The sequence below is a fragment of the Mus caroli genome, unplaced genomic scaffold (genome assembly GCF_978045245.1).
Source record: "Mus caroli unplaced genomic scaffold, Mus_caroli_1 scaffold_4, whole genome shotgun sequence".
Lineage (NCBI taxonomy): Eukaryota > Metazoa > Chordata > Mammalia > Rodentia > Muridae > Mus > Mus caroli.
The window spans coordinates 45066769-45083493 of record NW_028227259.1 but is presented as its reverse complement, the minus strand read 5'-3'; the positions used below and the strand labels follow the sequence as shown (position 1 = coordinate 45083493).

Below are 16725 nucleotides of genomic sequence, written 5' to 3'. Positions count from 1 at the left end.
CCCCTTCAGATTGGGTCCTGGATTTCCAGAGATTCCCACTTTCCTTGTCTCTTCTCTCTATAAAGCTGATAATTAGCATGAATTATATAGTTTCTTTTTCTTTTACCCTATCTATCTGTCTGTCTGTCTGTTTGCTTATCTATCTATCCATCTACATAGATGCTCCATAGACAGGATTCACACAGGATCTACTTGGATAACATGGATAAAATCATCCAGAAAGATGAACAAATCATTGAAAAACAGAAATGACTTCCAGAAAAGATGTTCAGCAATAAGGATTCTTGAAATTAAGTCTTGATACCAGTTTGAAGACCTACATTTAGTTTTGGAAATCCATGTGGTAGAAGTAGAGAAACAACTTCTGAAAGTTCCTCTGTGAGGTCCACATGTTCACTGTGGCAAATAAGCACAACTATACAAAGACACATGCATGTGCACACACATACCACTACCACCACTACCATCACAACCATCACCACCACCACCACCATCACCACCACCACTGCCACCATTTCCACCACTACTACCACCACCAAAACAAAACAATAAACAAACAAGCAAACCAGAACAACAAAACCCCACCAAGCTGAGTGTGTTACAGGAATCAAGCCTATAAAAAGCAGGATTCCTCTGTGGTCCCTACTTTAGTGCTAGCCTCCAGTCTTCTGCCCTGACTTCTCTAATTATGGACTGAGATGTAGCAGTAGAAGCTAAATAAAACTATTTCTCCCCAGGGTACATTTGGTCATGGTGTTTAACACAGCAATACAAAAGCAAACTAGGACATATAAATATGGTGCAAATGGAAAATTTCTGTCATGTTAAAGCCCCAATTAACCTAGTCCCTTTATATTTGTCTTTTTGTTTTTTGAGCCTAGGTCCCTTCATAACTCAAGCTCTGCTTATCCAGAACTCACTACATAACCTCAGATTCGTGGCCAGAAGTTGCTTCCCACACCTGCTGGGGCTATGCAAAACCAGGTCTACATCAGTCCATCTCTTAAACTGTGTATCACAGGAGCTGAGGAAACTTATTATCATTCTAAAATGAATTATCTATTACCATCATTTAGAGATAGTGAATTATCTATGAACATAATTTAAGAAATAGAATCAGTTTCTTTTTCTAATTTCTTTTTGTTGTTGTTGTTGCCATTTACATTGGTTGACTTATTGGCTATATATGTATCTGTGTGTGTGTGTTTTACACATGCCACAACATGCTTGTGGAGGCCAGAGGACAACCAAGAGTCAGTATGTAGGTCTCACAGATTGAACTGAGGTTATCATGCTTGGCTAGAAGCAACTTTGCTCACTGAGTTATCAGCCCAGCCTCTCTTCAGTTTCTTTATGTGTACATACATACCCAGTATCACAGAGATAAACTTGCAACTCTGTACATGTTCCCAAATTTACTGGGTTATATTGAAATTAGAATCTGAGGCAATAGAGCAGTGGTCACAACCTTTATGGCTGTTGAAGGATCTTTTCTCATGGGTTACAAAGATCATCAGAAAGCATAGATTTTACATTATGATTCACAATAGTTGTTAAATTATAGAGTAACCATGAAAATCATTTTATGTTTGGGGATCACCACAACAGGAAGGACTGTATTAAATAGCTGCAACACTGGAAGGTTGAGAACATTCTGCCCTAGAATCTGGTAATTTTCCTTTGAAAGGCAAGCAAGATTCCAGTATATCTGATGATCCAGTCAGAGGGGACCTCAGCTGGACAAGTTGTTATACTCTCTTGTGATGCTTTTGTTTTCCTATTGACCTTTATCCTGGTCCATAATCTGAATTTCAGATTCCATTTGATTGTTACTGATAAAAGAAATGTGTACTTCATTAACCTCAATTGTAGAATGGCATGCTCCAATTTCACAAAAATCCATTTGGATATGCCCTTAAAATCTAGAGCTTCAAGCGGAGGTGGTGAATAGCAACATTTCTTCAGTCACGCTACATTAGTTACATTTCTGTTGTTGGGATGAACCAATTTTACCTAAAGCAATATAAATGTACACTTTGGCTTATTCCAGTGATCTCAAATGGAAGATAGCATGCCACAGTGGCAGAAGCAGGAAGCTGACATATTTTATGTATATACAGGAAGAAGGACAAGAAATGAGTGAAGAAGCTATGTACTCTCAAAGCCCACCCCTAGCAAGACTTTTCATCTTAAAGGGTCCATGACCTCACAAGATATTCTATCTACTGGGGATGAAGTGTTCAAATACGTAAGCCTTGGGGAGACATTTCTCATTCAAACTACCACAGACACCATCTTCATACCATACTTTGGACACATACTTGAGCCTTATGGAAGTTAAATTAGAATCAGAAATGCTGGAGGAAGTATGGATATGAAATATCATGATTTGTTTATTATTTACAATGGCATTCAGCAGAAAATATTTGCAATTAGCAAAGCTTCTGACTATGTGATTACGATATTTTAGATTTTGTTGGACAGTTGTATTTGAAGAGACTTACCCCAAATGGCATTGAAGAGTGACTCCTGTTTCCTATGCTTATGGCCCTGTCATTGTTATCGTAGCTTTAAAAATTCCATTATCTCTTGCTATTAGATCAAGAAGTCACTGGATTATATTTCATAAGAGGACAGTGAAGTGCAGGATGAGGAAAAAGTTCAAGAAAACACCTATTTTTCTGTAGTTTTGCTGCATTAGAGTCGCACTTGGGGCATTACATAATGACTGTGGCTGCTTTTCTGTTGACTGTGTACATTTAGGAGTCAAAGGCAAGACCCTGGGGTCCATAAAGCCTCAAACATTTATTGCTTGCTTCACCCTTCATGACAGTAAGTCTGCAATCTCTTGCACCAGATTCTTTCCTTAACTAATATGATGAAAGAGGAGATCAATTACATGAAGTCAAATCAAAAGAGCAATAAAAGAAATCAATTGATCTGCTAAGAGATTTAAATATAGCAAGATTTGTGTTGAGAAAAGACTTTGTCAGATGATCTGAGTTAATACTCTGAAATTTAGATGAAGAGACAACTATAACTTCAAAGTTATAGTGCCAGAGAAGATTTCCATGCACAGTGACCTGGGTAACACTTGTTTAGAATTCTTGCTTAGTATTCATTGGACTGAGACTAGAATAGCAGCAACATAAATGTGGCATGTGTGATAGTCACACACACAGACACACACACAGACACACACACACACTCATCACCACCATCATTGCCATCACTGCTAACACCACTGCACAAGTCCATATGTACTTACCATAATAAATATCCTTACATATTCAATGAGAAGGATAACTACATTTAAATTGATCATTATACTTTTAAAAAGAAGTTGTCCAATAAAAATACTTTAAAGCATCAATGAGACCACATTAGTAAGTTCCATTGGAAAATGACAGTAAGTTTGGTTTCTTTTTTTTTATTTTTTATTTTTTTTAATTTTTAATATTTTTTATTACATATTTTCCTCAATTACATTTCCAATGCTATCCCAAAAGTCCCCCATAGCACCCCCCACTTCCCTACCCACCCATTCCCATTCTTTTGGCCCTGGCATTCCCCTATATTGGGGCATATAAAGTTTGCAAGTCCAATGGGCCTCTCTTTCCAGTGATGGCCGACTAGGCCACCTTTTGATACATATGCAGCTAGAGACAAGAGCTCCGGGGTACTGGTTAGTTCATCATGTTGTTCCAACTATAGGGTTGCAGATCCCTTTAGCTCCTTGGGTACTTTCTCTAGCTTCTCCATTGGGAGCCCTGTGATACATCCAATAGCTGACTGTGAGCATCCACTCCTGTGTTTGCTAGGCCCCTACATAGTCTCACAAGAGACAGCTATATTTGGGTCCTTTCAGCAAAATCTTGCTAGTGTATGCAATGGTGTCAGCGTTTAGAAGCTGATTATGGGATGGATCCCTGGATACGGCAGTCTCTAGATGGTCCATCCTTTCATCACAGCTCCAAACTTTGTCTCTGTAACTCCTTCCATGGGTGTTTTGTTCCCAATTCTAAGAAGGGGCACAGTATCCAGATTTTGGTCTTCATTCTTCTTGAGTTTCATGCGTTTAGCAAATTGTATCTTATATCTTGGATATCCTAAGTTTTGGGCTAATATCCACTTATCAGTGAATACATATTGTGTGAGTTCCTTTGTGATTGTGTTACCTCACTCAAGATGATGCCCTCCAGGTCCATCCATTTGGCTAGGAATTTCATAAATTCATTCTTTTTAATAGCTGAGTAGTACTCCATTGTGAAAATGTACCATAATTTCTGTATCCATTCCTCTGTTGAGGGACATCTGGGTTCTTTCCAGCTTCTGGCTATTATAAATAGGGCTGCTATGAACATAGTGGAGCATGTGTCCTTCTTACTGGTTGGGACATCTTCTGGATATATGCCCAGGAGAGGTATTGCTGGATCCTCCGGTAGTACTATGTACAATTTTCTGAGGATCCACCAGACTGATTTCCAGAGTGGTTGTACAAGCTTGCAATCCCACCAACAATGGAGAAGTGTTCCTCTTTCTCCACATCCTCGCCAGCATCTGCTGTCACCTGAATTTTTGATCTTAGACATTCTGACTGGTGTGAGGTGGAATCTCAGGGTTGTTTTGATTTGCATTTCCCTGATGATTAAGGATGTTGAACATTTTTTCAGGTGCTTCTCTGCCATTCGGTATTCTTCAGTTGAGAATTCTTTGTTCAGTTCTGAGCCCAATTTTTTAATGGGGTTATTTGACTTTCTGGAGTCCACCTTCTTGAGTTCCTTATATATATTGGATATTAGACCCTTATCTGATTTAGGATAGGTAAAGATCCTTTCCCAATCTGTTGGTGGTTTTTTTGTCTTATTGATGGTGTCTTTTGCCTTGCAGAAGCTTTGCAGTTTCATGAGGTCCCACTTGTCAATTCTCGATCTTACAGCACAAGCCATTGCTGTTCTATTCAAGAATTTTTCCCCTGTGCCCATATCCTCAAGGCTTTTCCCCACTTTCTCCTCTATAAGTTTCAGTGTCTCTGGTTTTATGTGAAGTTCCTTGATCCACTTAGACTTGACCTTAGTACAAGGAGATAGGAATGGATGGATTCACATTCTTCTACATGATAACAACCAGTTGTGCCAGCACCATTTGTTGAAAATGCTGTCTTTCTTCCACTGGATGGTTTTAGCTCCCTTGTCGAAGATCAAGTGACCATAGGTGTGTGGGTTCATTTCTGGGTCTTCAATTTTATTCCATCGGTCTATTTGTCTGTCACTATACAAGTACCACGCAGTTTTTATCACAATTGCTCTGTAGTAAAGCTTTAGGTCAGGCATGGTGATTCCACCAGAGGTTCTTTTATCCTTGAGAAGAGTTTTGCTATCCTAGGTTTTTTGTTATTCCAGATGAATTTGCAGATTGCACTTTCTAATTCGTTGAAGAATTGAGTTGGAATTTTGATGGGGATTGCATTGAATCTGTAGATTGCTTTTGGCAAGATAGCCATTTTTAAAATGTTGATCCTGCCAATCCATGAGCATGGGAGATCTTTCCATCTTCTGAGATCTTCTAGAATTTCTTTCTTCAGAGACTTGAAGTTTTTATTATACAGATCTTTCACTTCCTTAGTTAGAGTCACACCAAGATATTTTATATTATTTGTGACTATTGAAAAGGGTGTTGTTTCCCTAATTTCTTTCTCAGTCTGTTTATTCTTTGTGTAGAGAAAGGCCATTGATTTGTTTGAGTTAATTTTATATCCAGCTACTTCACCGAAGCTGTTTATCAGGTTTAGGAGTTCTCTGGTGGAATTTTTAGGGTCACTTATATATACTATCATATCATCTGCAAAAAGTGATATTTTGACTTCATCTTTTCCAATTTGTATCCCTTTGATCTCCTTTTGTTGTCAAATTGCTCTGGCTAGGACTTCAAGTACTATGTTGAATAGGTATGGAGAAAGTGGATAGCCTTGTCTAGTCCCTGATTTTAGAGGGATTGCTTCAAGCTTCTCACCATTTACTTTGATGTTGGCTACTGGTTTGCTGTAGATTGCTTTTATCATGTTTAGGTATGGGCCTTGAATTCCTGATCTTTCCAAGACTTTTATCATGAATGGGTGTTGGATCTTGTCAAATGCTTTTTCCGCATCTAACGAGATGACCATGTGGTTTTTGTCTTTAGTTTGTTTATATACTGGATTACATTGGGATTTCCGTATATTGAACCATCCATGCATCCCTGGGATGAAACCTACTTGGTCAGGATGGATGATTGTTTTGATGTGTTCTTTGATTCGGTTAGCAAGAACTTTATTGAGGATTTTTGCATCAATATTCATAAAGGATATTGGTCTGAAGTTTTCTATCTTTGTTGGGTCTTTTTGTGGTTTAGGTGTCAGAGTAATTGTGGCTTCATAGAATGAGTTGGGTAGAGTACCTTCTGTTTCTATTTTGTGGAATAGTTTGTGAAGAACTGGGATTAGATCTTCTTTGAAGGTCTGATAGAACTCTGCATTAAACCCATCTGGTCCTGGGCTTTTTTTGGTTGGGAGACTATTAATGGCTGCTTCTATTTCTTTGGGGGATATAGGGCTGTTTAGATCATTAACCTGATCTTGGTTCAACATTGGTACCTGGTATCTATCTAGGAACTTCTCCATTTCATCCAGGTTCTCCAGTTTTGTTGAGTATAGCCTTTGGTAGAAGGATCTGATGGTGTTTTGGATGTCTTCAGGATCTGTTGTTATGTCTCCTTTTTCATTTCTGATTTTGTTAATTAGAATGCTTTCCCTGTGCCCTCTAGTGAGTCTGGCTAAGGGTTTATCTATCTTGTTGATTTTTTCAAAGAACCAGCTCCTTGATTGGTTGATTCTTTGAATAGTTCTTCTTGTTTCCACTTGATTGATGTCGCCCCTGAGTTTAATTATATCCTGCTGTCTACTCCTCTTGGGTGAATTTGCTTCCTTTTGTTCTAGTCCTTTTAGGTGTCTTGTCAAGCTGCTAATGTGTGCTCTTTCTAGTTTCTTTTTGGAGGCACTCAGAGCTATGAGTTTTCCTCTTAGAAATGCTTTCATTGCGTCCCATAAGTTTGGGTATGTTGTGGCTTCATTTTCATTGAACTCTAAAAGTCCTTAATTTCTTTCCTTATTCCTTCCTTGACCAAGGTATCATTGAGAAGAGTGTTGTTCAGTTTCCATGTGAATGTTGGTTTTCAGCCTTCTTCTTCGGCCAGGAGGAGGTCCAAATGCCAGATATCTGTACACCTTCCCTTTAAGAGGAAAGCTTGTCAGCAGGGAGTGCTCTAACCACTGAAACTCAGAGGAGAGAGCCTGTCTCCCAGGTCTGCTGAAAGATGGTACTCAGAATCATCAGAAGAACAACCTCTGAACAGAGACAACTATAACAACTCCAGAGATTACCAGATGGCGAGAGGTAAACATAAGAATCTTACTAACAGAAACCAAGACCACTCACCATCATCAGGACACAGCACTCCCACTTCGCCCAGTCCAGGGCACCCCAACACACCTGAAAAGCTAGACCTGGATTTAAAAGCATATCTCATGATGATTGTAGAGGACATCAAGAAGGACTTTAAAGGACTACAGGAGAACATGGCTAAAGAGTTACAAGTCCTTAAAGAAAAACAGTAAAACACATCCAATCAGATGATGGAAATGAACAAAACCATACTAGACCTAAAAAGAGAAGTAGACACAATAAAGAAAACCCAAAATGAGGCAACACTGGAGATAGAAACCCTAGGAAAGAAATCTGGAACCATAGATGCGAGCATCAGCAACAGAATACAAGAGATGGAAGAGAGAATCTCAGGTGCAGAAGATTCCATAGAGAACATTGGCACAACAATAAAGGAAAATGGAAAATGCAAAAAGATCCTAACTCAAAACATCCAGGAAATACAGGACACAATGAGAAGACCAAACCTACGGATAATAGGAGTGGATGAGAATGAAGATTTTCAACTCAAAGGACCAGCAAACATCTTCAACAAAATTATAGAAGAAAACTTCCCAAATCTAAAGAAAGAGATGCCCAGGAACATACAAGAAGCCTACAGAACTCCAAATAGGCTGGACCAGAAAAGAAATACCTCCCGACACATAATAATCAGAACAACAAATGCACTAAATAAAGATAGAACACTAAAAGCAGTAAGAGAAAAAGGCCAAGTAACATATAAAGGCAAGCCTATCAGAATTACACCAGATTTTTCACCAGAGACTATGAAAGCCAGAAGATCCTGGACAGATGTTATACAGACACTAAAAGAACACAAATTCTAGCCCAGGCTACTATACCCAGCCAAACTCTCAATTAACATAGATGGAGAAACCAAAGTATTCCACGACAAAACCAAATTCACACATTATCTCTCCAGGAATCCAGCCCTTCAAAGGATAATAACAGAAAAAAACCAATACAAGGACAGGAACCACGCCCTAGAAACAACAAGAAGGTAATCCCTCAACAAACGTAAAAGAAGACAGCCACAAGAACAGAATGCCAACTTTAACAACAAAAATATCAGGAAACAACAATTACTTTTCCTTAATATCTCTTAATATCAATGGACTCAACTCCCCGATAAAAAGACATAGACTAACAAACTGGCTACACAAACAAGACCCAACATTTTGCTGCTTACAGGAAACTCATCTCAGAGAAAAAGATAGACACTACCTCAGAATGAAAGGCTGGAAAACAATTTTCCAAGCAAATGGTAGGAAGAAACAAGCTGGAGTAGCCATTATAATATCTGATAAGATTGACTTCCAACCCAAAGTCATCAAAAAAGGCAGGGAGGGGCACTTCATACTCATCAAAGGTAAAATCCTCCAAGAGGAACTATCAATCCTGAATATCTATGCTCCAAATACAAAGGCAGCCTCATTCATTAAAGAAACTTTAGTAAATCTCAAAGCACACATTGCACCTCATACAATAATAGTGGGAGACTTCAACACACCACTTTCACCAATGGACAGATCATGGAAACAGAAACTAAACGGGGACATAGTGAAACTAACAGAAGTTATGGATCAAATGGATCTGGCAGATATCTACAGAACATTTTACCCTAAAACAAAAGGATATACCTTCTTCTCAGCACCTCATGGTACCTTCTCCAAAATTGACCACGTAATTGGTCACAAAACAGGCCTCAACAGATACAAAAATATTGAAATTGTCCCATGCATCCTATCAGATCACCATGGACTAAGGCTGATCTTCAATAACAAAGTAAGTTTGGTTTCTATAGAAGTTTAACCACTGTTTTTCTGATATGGAGAGGATGTGGTTACTACATAATTACATATTTAAACAGCCCTTATAATCAATACTTAGTGTGCACATGTACATGCACACAACTACAGTGCATATTTTTGTTTATTTCTGTCTCTTGGTCTCATAATATTAGCATCATAAAGGTTGTATATTTCAGCTCTTTTGATTCATTCCCCTTATAGCTGTGATGCTTGACCACGTGAGAGATGTATTAACATTCCCATAAAGCTATATTAAATTCATTAAGAGAAGGCGGGGAAGAGGGAAGGAAGTGACAAAAGAGGAAAGAAGCAACAGAAGATATGAGATCATACAAGCCACAAATTTGAGAACAAATGCTTGCCTGCAAAATGAGTACTTATCTGTCTGCCCACATCATGCCAAACAGCCTCTTCACTAGCAAATGGACATGTTTGAAATATATGTGCCTTAGTGCTTTAGTGAGGAAATGCTCACTGCTCATTTTATGGAAAAGTCAACAATTCCCCATAACGTACCTCAAAGCACTAGGAATGGATCTTGTTTTTAGATGTAGAACTGTGTATCCTACCAAAATCATACCCCAGAGCCCCGGACAGAGCTCTATCTCTACACATGTGCGACTAAGTTTAATACAAACACTAAAGAGTATTTTACATTAAAGATATGTTTTAACTATAAGTTCATAATTATTCCATTTCTTTTTTTTGTAGCTTCCTCTTTCTTTATTGGACACTTGGTAGATGACACATAGATCTACACTGTTAAATAATTATTAAAATACTGACCAGGACTAGGCCCTGGTCCAGAGCTCCAAACCAGAAGCAATAAGGAATGGGGGTGATGGGCTGGCAGTATTTCTCCAACACTCCAACATCACTGAAACCCATAAAATGAGGCTCTTGAATCCTTCCAGGGCCAGACCAGGGCTTGGGCCCTTGGGTTAACCCAGGTACCCCTGGCTGCATCTTTCAGGGCAAGGTAACCAGCAAGGGTCTGGAGAGAACAGCCAGCTGAGTCCAAACAGACAGACCCAAATGGAAGGAGGGTGGGAAAACGGACAGGTGCTGTCCAGCTGGAGATATGATGCAGCGAAGGCAGGCTGAGGGGAGAGGCTGAGGGCAGTATTGCAGCAGTGCAGGAGTGCAGCCCCAGGGTCCTGTCCTGAGTGGCTGGTCAGGTGTCAGCTGGCAGTCTCCAGGTGGCATTCCTGACCCAAGCCTGGCTGAGGGCTCACACATTGTGGGTCCTCTTGGTGAGCTGGGGCTCCTCATCTACCAGCTTGGACTTGAGGTGCTCCTTGTAGGCCAGGATGTCTCCAGGCCACTTGGTGATTGTCTGCTTCTCACAGACCCAAATCTCCTGTGCAACCTGCTGGATGAGTCTGAAGTCATGGCTGACTAGCATCATGCCACCCTCAAACTCGTTGATGGCATCTGCCAGAGCATCAATGGTCTCGATGTCCAGGTGATTGGTAGGCTCGTCCAGAAAGAGCATGTGAGGGTTCTGCCAGGCCAGCCAGGCCAGGCACACTCGGCACTTCTGCCCATCCGACAGGTTCCGGATTGGGCTCACCTGCTGTTTCCCAGTGAGGCCATATCTCCCAATGATCTTCCTCATCTCCTCCTTCTCCTTGATCTCTGGATAGCCCTTCATCATGTATTCCAATGGTGAAAGGTCAAGGTCCAGCTGCTCCTGTAAGTGCTGACGGTAACGCCCTATCTTGACATGAGAATGCTTCCGGATCATTCCATCTGTAGGCAGAAGCTCTCCGGTTAGCAGCTTCAGCAGAGTGGACTTCCCTGCTCCGTTGGGTCCTACCAGAGCCACTCGTGTGTCAAGGTCAATGCCAAATTCTAGATTATTGTAGATGCAAGGCCCGTCTTTCGTATATTTGAAGCTCACGTTCTGCACCATAATGACAGGTGGTGGGATCTTACCACACGGTGGGAAATAAAATGACAGCGTATCCCTTAGTAAATTGTCTTTTCTGCTCCAAAACCCTTTTCCTCATTATCCCACCTAATGCCTAGCCTGTCATAACTATCGTTCTATTCTCTGCTTTTCTGAGTTTGACTCTGAGAATCAAAGAAATTGTTCACATGTCTTAGTTATTTATTAGAAAGCTAAGTGATAGTAAGTACTGGGGAAGGTAGGAAGAAAAAGAATGACTTGTAGCCTATTAATGGGAATATAAATTAATAGAATACAGATGATAATGAGATTCTTAAAGAATTAAAAGCAGAGCTGCATCATGACCCATGAACTATATGTGTGTTCAAACATGAAATCATTATCTTATGGAGACATCTGCACTCCCACATGCATTACATCACAGTTCACAACAGCTAACAGGTGCAATCAGAGCAAATCCTATAGATACAGGAAAATATACAGAAAATGCTGGTGTGTGTTTTTCTTAGCTAAGGGTTCTATTGATGTGACAAAACACCATGACCAAAAAGTAAGTTAAGAAGAAAATGGTTTATTAGAATTATATTTCTGTTTTGCCATTCATCATTGAAGTAAGTCAGGTCAGGAACCTGAAGGCAAGAGCTGATACAGAGGCCATGATGACAGAGGGGTACTGCTTACTGTCTTGCTCTCTCTGACTTGCTCAACTTGTTTTTTTACAGAATCCAAACCAGCCAGCACTAGGATGGCACTACTCAACAGAGTTTGGGCCATCCCACATCAATCACTAATTAAGAAAGTACCTTACAGCCAGATCTTATGAAGGTAGTGTCTTAACTGAAGTCTCCTCTTTCATCTAACCCTAGTTTGTGTGTCAAATTAACATAAGACTCAGCTCAGATAGTATGTGTGTGCATGTGCTCGCGCTCAGGCGTGTGTGTGTGTGTGTGTGTGTGTATGTGTGTGTGCGTATGTGTTTGATAGTTATCTGCAACATCAGGAAAATCCTGTCATTTGCAATCATTCTGATGGGCCTGGGTGTCTTTGTATTAAGTATAATAAGATGTAAGAGAGGTACATAAAAAGATAAATATTGTATTTTTCATTGCCAGCCTAGTTTTATTGACTGAGCCACCTTTACCAATATCTAGGAGAAGATGAGGAAAGTTAAATCATAATCAGAGTACATTTCATAAAATTATTTTCAAGAAAAAAGATTAATCTTTTATGATTTCACTGACATTTGCAGGTATGGGATTTGGATCAAACAGAGCAGTAATTTTTAACTAACTTCCATCCCTTAGAAGCCACAGCCTGAAGCATTTAATCTTACTGAGTTTGCTTTCTTCCTTCTGAAACAGTGAGAACCATATCCAAATAGTTTAGCTTAAGCTCACTATGCTTGACAGTACATGTGAGTACTTTTGACTGGATAAAAATATCCTCTATTCTTCCTATGCATTGTTATTAGCACACCCAAATTCCCATTTAGGTAACTTGGGCTAACTCTCCTATTCTTTACTCTCATAATGCTGTATCTTTCCTTATGCACAGCAGCATTTGTATGTTGTAAGTTTTGTCTTAGTTTTATCTATCTATCTATCTATCTATCTATCTATCTATCTATCTATCTATCTATCTATCTATCTATCTATCTATCAGTTTTTATTTTTGCTCTTCTTTTTTGAGTCAGACTCTCACTAAATAGCCCTGGCTGACCTGAATCTCACAATGCAGACCAGGCTAGCTTTGAGCTTATGGAAATCTCTCTTCTTCATCCTCCAGAGGATTGGAATTGCAGGTACATGCCACCACACTTAGCCAGAGTGCATGGGTGTATCAGTTCTTAGAAAGTTACCCAGGCCCCTTGCAAGAGAGGCAACTACTCTAGGTCCAGCTTTCTCTTACTTTGTGATTGTTTTGTGGTCTGTCTTCAGCAACAGACTGTAAGCGTTGTGAAGGAAGGGATGCTGTGAGTCTACACAGTAACAAATTCAGAATTTAGCATCCTGCTAAATGAACATAATTTCTTAGGAAAAACACATTAAACAAATAAACACATATGTGCCCTGGGAGATCGGAGTGATCAGGTCAGTGGCTTACAGACCATTCTTCTGTGACCTTCACATCATCCTTCACTCTGTTTCCAGCTGGAGCTGGGATCAAGGTTGACTTTAATCCACCATTAGATTCTGCTTAGTTCCTGTTCACAAGAGTGAATCTGCTTTCAGGATACATTACATTCACTGTCAGAAACCCTACAAGGACAGAGACAACTAGCTTGGCATGTCTCATCAGGCTTCCACCCCAGGTAGTGTTTAAGAGCTGGTCTGACTTAATCAGTATGGTTTCAATGACTAAGGATGCTGGAATCGCCTCCTTCTTCAGGTTTCCTCCTCACTTCTCTGTACCCCTACATGAGCACTCAAAAATAGAATCGGTGTTCCAGTCCTAGAGCTCCCGTCTTCCTACAGCAAAGCTCAAAGATTATAGACTTTAGATGAATCTCTTCCTGGCTGCAGGAGTTAATTTATAACTCGGTCACTGCTTCTGAGACTGCATAATTCAGTTCACAAAGGTAGTTGTAGAGAGAGATCAATCATGACCATTATATTCTTACCACACTTCTGCAAAGGCAAAAGGAGATCTATTTTCTTCTTTTTCTTTGATGGTGATGAGGCACCCTGTTGTCTGAACTGTCTGAGAGCTCAAGGAAAGAACTGATCCATTGTCCTGAAGACTTATATACAGTGTACCAACATAACAGCTAGAGAGAGCTCCTTTCTTTTTTCAGTCTATTTATTTCTCTCCAAGTGCAGGAATACTTTGAGGACTGGCACAGGATTTTTTTCTTCAATGAGGCTTGGTTTAAATTCAATATGATTGCTAAGAGGTAAAAATGTGTATACTCACATTACACAGGGGAATTTAGTGGTAGGACCAGAGTTTAGGCAGGTGAGTGTTGCAATTGTCTTTGGTGCAAAAATTAAAAGGATGTCAAATTCTTGGTTGTTGAGAGAACAGTATATCAATGAAAGAGTTGAAATACATAAAAATAAAGCTACATGATGAAATAAGTAGCCATATAATGATAAGAACAAGATTGGCATGAATCTTCTTTAGCTATTTATAATATGTGTGATACAAATAGTGTTATTCAGTAGGCCATGCCTTATTGAAATTGCAGATATGTTTTTCTTTGTTACTTTCGTTAAAGAATGGCATGTATTATTAATCTCAACCATGAAGCCTGTGCTTGTAACCTATGTTTGTTATATCTACAAGACGTGCCTCACTGCCCCCATGTACACCTAGCTCTGGCCCTGGTTTCTGGGAAAAGAAGTTAGAAGACAAATATTCCAGCATACTCTTTATTGTTGGCACAGGAAGAGAGGCACCTCATAAGTTACATTAAATGTTCTCTCAGCAGCCTTTTAATAGCATTTTAGAATCTGGAGACAGTGGTCTAACATCACCAAACATTGTGAACCTTAAGCTTATCATCAGAAGGAATCTAAATCTTATATACTACCTGTGTAAGCAAGATGCTTGTACATGAACAGCAATAATAACATTTGTGAAACACCAAAACCAATGTACTTTAATTTCCTGTTCTTTTAGGTCCTAAAAGTCTATACTCTGAAGAAAGAAAGAGAGAGAGGGAGGGAGGGAGGGAGAGAAGGAAGGAGGGAGCTAAGGAGTTCCTGAAGACTTATATACAGTGTACCAACATAACAGCTAGAGAGAGAGCTCCTTTCTTTTTTCAGTCTATTTATTTTTCTCCAAGTGCATGATGACTTTGAGGACTGGCACAGGAGGGAGGGAGGGAGAGAGCAAGAAAGAGAGAGAGAGAGAGAGAGAGAGAGAGAGAGAGAGAGAGAGAGAGAGAGAGAGAGAGAGAGAGAGAGAGAGAGAGAGATTGCTGAGGTTTGACTTTAGCAGGACAATAAACATGGAAACCAAGTTTTCAAAACAAGATTAAAGACTATAATTCTGCCTCTAGTTGGACACATTCCAAGTATTCAAGTTCTGCCCTAAGCAATTTGCAAATTGGGCCCCTGAACTCCACCCAGTGTAGCTTAGAAAAATTGCAGAAGTTCCAATATTTATATTGGAGTAGGATGTGCAGAAAGGACTAGTGACTGGTGAGTAGTCTTTAAGGCTCCACCCTTCCAACCCTCATTCCAAAGAGCCTCATCTGTACACATAGAATTAAAAAAAATCTACTTATCCAAACTGGACTCTACTATACCAGCCTGACATTCCCAGAAAACCTCTTGAACATGACATTTCTGGGTGATTTCTCCTTTAAAAAAAAATCCATTTTGTTCCCTGCATTCCCAAGCCTGGCTCTGGCCAAATCATATCTGTCTGTCTATCTATCTATCTTTCTTTCTTTCTATCTATCTATCTATCTATCTATCTATCTATCTATCTATCTATCTAATGCATATTTGTATATGCATGCATGTACGTATCTGCACCACATGCATACAGAAAAAGGAAAGAGGATTAAATCCTAGGAAGTCATACCTGACATGTGGACCTGGAGCCTCTACTTGGGTCCTTTACAAGAGGAACAAATGCTTGTAACTGCTTATCCGTTTCTCCAGCTCCAGGAACGATACAATTATTGATAAAGAAAAAATAAAAATCCACTCTGTTTCTGCAATGAGTAAAAGATACAGAGGGAGTCACTATCATTATGGTTTAAAATTTGCCATCATAACAGTAGCCACAAATGTCTTCACTGAACATTTAGATACCATCTCCCTAAGCATAGCTTTTTTTTTTTTCTGTAGGAACTCAGTGAGCTAGGATGCTTCTCCTTCATGGTTTTAATAATCCCATGAAGTTTCTAGGATAAGGCATTATATTTTAAAACCCAGTGATACTGATTCCCTGATACAGCACAGAAGTGACTTGGTTCACTTCTACTCTCATTTGGTTATCAAAAAGAGTTACAGCACCACTTATGAACAACACAAACCTGGGGATAATGATATTTATTAGGCTTAGGAAGGAAAGTAACACTGATCATTGGGGCCATTAAGAAAAAAAAAATTTAGAGGTAGTAGATTTCTCCACTACCAGGTTCCAGAGATCTATAAACAAACTGATTACATCTGATGTCTAAAAACATATGAATAGGTACCATTATAATAACTGGAAAGATTGTATTTATGTATTTATCAATAACTAATGACAAGGGAAGCCATGAGTTTGAAAGGCAGCAAGGAAGGGTGTATGGGAGTGATTGGAAGGAAAAGGGGGAAGGGAAATTATGAAATTCAATTATAATCCAAAAATGTTTTTAAAAATTAAAAACTTACTGTTGATTTGAATTGTTTTGGAAGACCCCTTTGGGAACAATCATGTGCTTTTTATGTTTGCTTCCTTGTGCAGAAGAGGCTACCTGGTAAGATGTTCTCTCTGCCTGAACTTTACAACCAGGCATTGGCAAGGACACATGGGGGTCTGAGAGGTAATTGGCCTCAGAAGAAGCAAATTAGCTCCCAAGAAT

The 16725-nt window shown here is 39.5% G+C and overlaps 1 pseudogene; it reads right to left on the bottom strand.

The window, feature by feature from the left end:
- Positions 1 to 10177: 10177 nt before the first annotated feature.
- On the bottom strand, positions 10178 to 11249 carry LOC110295107 (ATP-binding cassette sub-family F member 2 pseudogene; annotated as a pseudogene).
- Positions 11250 to 16725: the final 5476 nt, after the last annotated feature.